Source organism: Megascapheus bottae, chromosome 11 (assembly GCF_031878675.1).
Source record: "Megascapheus bottae isolate mThoBot1 chromosome 11, mThoBot2.hap1, whole genome shotgun sequence".
In the NCBI taxonomy this organism is placed as follows: domain Eukaryota; kingdom Metazoa; phylum Chordata; class Mammalia; order Rodentia; family Geomyidae; genus Megascapheus; species Megascapheus bottae.
Genome location: NC_143519.1, coordinates 33,215,538 through 33,218,472, shown reverse-complemented (window position 1 = coordinate 33,218,472; position 2,935 = coordinate 33,215,538). Strand labels below are relative to the sequence as shown.

At 44.7% G+C, this 2,935-nt stretch overlaps 1 pseudogene; it reads left to right on the top strand.

Annotated features, from left to right (window-relative positions):
- The first annotated feature begins 1,271 nt into the window (after window positions 1–1,271).
- LOC150056888 (putative serine protease 47 pseudogene) lies at window positions 1,272–2,556 on the top strand (annotated as a pseudogene).
- The last annotated feature ends 379 nt before the right edge of the window (window positions 2,557–2,935 follow it).

Below are 2,935 nucleotides of genomic sequence, written 5' to 3'. Positions count from 1 at the left end.
GCTGGTGTTTATTATCTCTTTGTGGAGGGCTGTTTTGGTTGATGTCTTATCTTTATATCCTCTATCCTCCATTCCTCTTTTCCTTGTGCCTCCTCCCCTTCATCTTCTTTTCTGATCTTTTTCTTTTCCCAAGCATTTATTGAGATTCCATTATACTTATGCTTTTCTACTTGTGCACGTCTTCTGCACTGTATTTTCCAATTGTAAATTGCTTTTTGTTGATGCCATGAGTGTGAATAAATTTTAAGATCCTTCTAGCCTGTGTTTAGACTTATAATTATATGATGGACAAATACTTGGTGTGGAACCAGAGTCCTGCTGTATTTAACCCATAGTAATTTCTTATGTATGCCAATATTTCTGAGTGAATTCATCTACTGAGTTCCTTCCAGAGGACTGTATTCATAAGGAAAAGAATATTAAGGTTATGACAGTACTTCACAGCATGTGGGTAGGTGTTGTGACTGTCTCTTGTCACAAATCATGGAGACTTATGTAACAGTGGTGTGCTGGAAAATTGGTTGTCTGAAAAGGAAATGAAGTCCTTATATACAGCAGTTGCTGGTTTTCATGGTATAAATACTGCTATCATAGTTAATTTCAGGTTTTCAATATGAAATCACTGAATGTAGAATTAAGAAGAAATGGGCAAAAATTTGAGATCTTTTTCATGACAAGGTCCAATAAATGAATGGGTTTTTTAAACTGTCTTTCCTAACCCTAGCATTTTTCCAGGCTATTGCTTGTTCTGAGAAGACAACTACAGTAGGCAAAGATCCAGATTCCAACTTTAACAGCAGTAGAGTAGCTTTAGTCCGACTGACTTTGTTTGGGTTCCATTTATACTGAGTCCTCTGTTGAAGCCTTTAAATTTTGTGAATTTGTCAGCTTGATTCCAGTTTGTTTCATAACACCTTTCCTGCCCCTGCTTTTGCCCAGGCACAGGTAGGTCTTCATAATCTTCTCTAGTCTTTCTGCCACTTTCGGAAGAATGGATAAGTTATGAGTACATGAGTATATACCCAACCGATAAAGGCTAATCACAGTGCCTGTTTGCATTTAGAGGACAACTTAAAGGGAAGAATCTCTAATAGTTGAGTTTCAACCATCATTGGAGAGATAGCTCACCTACATGCTTAATGCATGTGGGAAGATATGTCTGGGAAAGGGATGATTTTCTGGAACCTTTGAAACTTGTCATGTGGGTGGTTAACTTTTCTAGGGAGTCATGACATCCATTGTGAAGTCAAAGTCTTACTCAGGGACTGGGTTTGAGATGGATTGAGATCTCCTCTCAACTCAAGTAGACAAAGTTCAGGTCTGGGTCAAGGCAGGGTTGGAGTCCTCTCTCTGAAAGCCTGGTATTTGGGATGAGCACAAGAACTCTGATGACCGGACATGGGACCAGCCCCCTGCTCTGGCCACTGCTGCTTTTGCTGCTTCCCTTGACTCCCGAGGCCAATCTCACTAGGCAGCCCAGCCAGCTAAGCTTCTCAACTTCTATGCAAAATGAATGGAGAAACCCAGAAGCAATAGAGGACTGGGAGGAGATGGCCGGCGTTCATCAGGGTTCTGAAAGAGAGGACCAAGTCAACTTCAGCGAGGACATCAACGAAATATGTGGAAAGCCCAAAGGCATAGGAAAGGTGATTGGTGGCCAGAAAGCAGTGTCCGGCCAGTGGCCATGGCAAGCCAGCCTGCTCTTTGGGGAACGTCACCTCTGTGGAGCTGTCCTCCTTGATGCCCGCTGGCTGGTTTCTGCAGCCCACTGTTTCCTCAACAAATCCCAGAACCCAGAGAACTATAAGGTTCTGTTGGGGAACACCCAGCTGTACCAGCAGACCCAGCATACGCAAAAGGTGCCGGTGAAGCAGATTTTCACCCACCAGGCGTTTGAGAAGTTTCATCCCTTCGGCAGCGACATTGCCCTGGTGCAGCTGCGAAGGCCTGTGAACTTCACGTCTTACGTGATCCCCGTCTGCCTCCCCTCCACAAACATACACCTGTCCCATCAGACGTCCTGCTGGATAACCGGCTGGGGAAAGCTCTCCGAGGACATGAAACTGTCCCCACCCTTCCTACTCCAGGAGGGGAAGGTGAGTCTGGTGGAGAATAAGTTCTGTAATAACTTATTTGGGCAACGGTCTGGCGAGGACTACGATTATGTGCACGAAGAGATGCTGTGTGTCGGGGACTTCTCAACAGGCAAATCCATCTGCCCAGTTGATTCCGGGGGTCCCCTTGTCTGCTTCCACTCCAATGTCTGGGTTCTGATAGGTCTGGCCAGCTGGGGCCTGGACTGCCGGCATCCTGTCTATCCCAGCGTCTTCACCAGGGTTGCCTACTTTATTGAATGGATGTCGAAAGTCAAGAGGATCACTGATTTCCGGCGCCGTCTGTCCATACATTCTCGCATGAACTTTTCATTGACTAGGATGATTGCCGACTCAGCTCAGCCCTATAGCACCCTTGTGTCTGCGCAGACCAGGCTCCTGCTGCCTTTTATCTGCATGGTACCACAGCAGGCTCTGTGGTGACGCCTGCATGCCTTGGCATTCTCTCCAAGTTCAGGGTCCCTCCTTTCAGCCCACAGCTTATCTAAATGGCTCATTTCCTTCAGCATCTGTCCATCAAATACCATTCCTCAAATCAAACCCAGGAAAGAAAAACCCCAAGCTAAATAAAACTTATCACTTTGCTATTTTTTTTAAAAAAAAGTTAAAAAGTTAGAGCTCTTGAATTATTGGAATCATTTGCTTTTGATTACGTCTTCCTACAGAAAACATGAATGATTGGGATGCTCTCATGTCTCTGACTGACCTTTTGGAAAAAGAAAAGTTCTTAACTCCGTTCAGCTAGTATTTCTTGGCTCAAGCTTTGAGAATGTATTATACCCATATATGGATATGTTGACTCAAAGCCCTCTCGTACAACT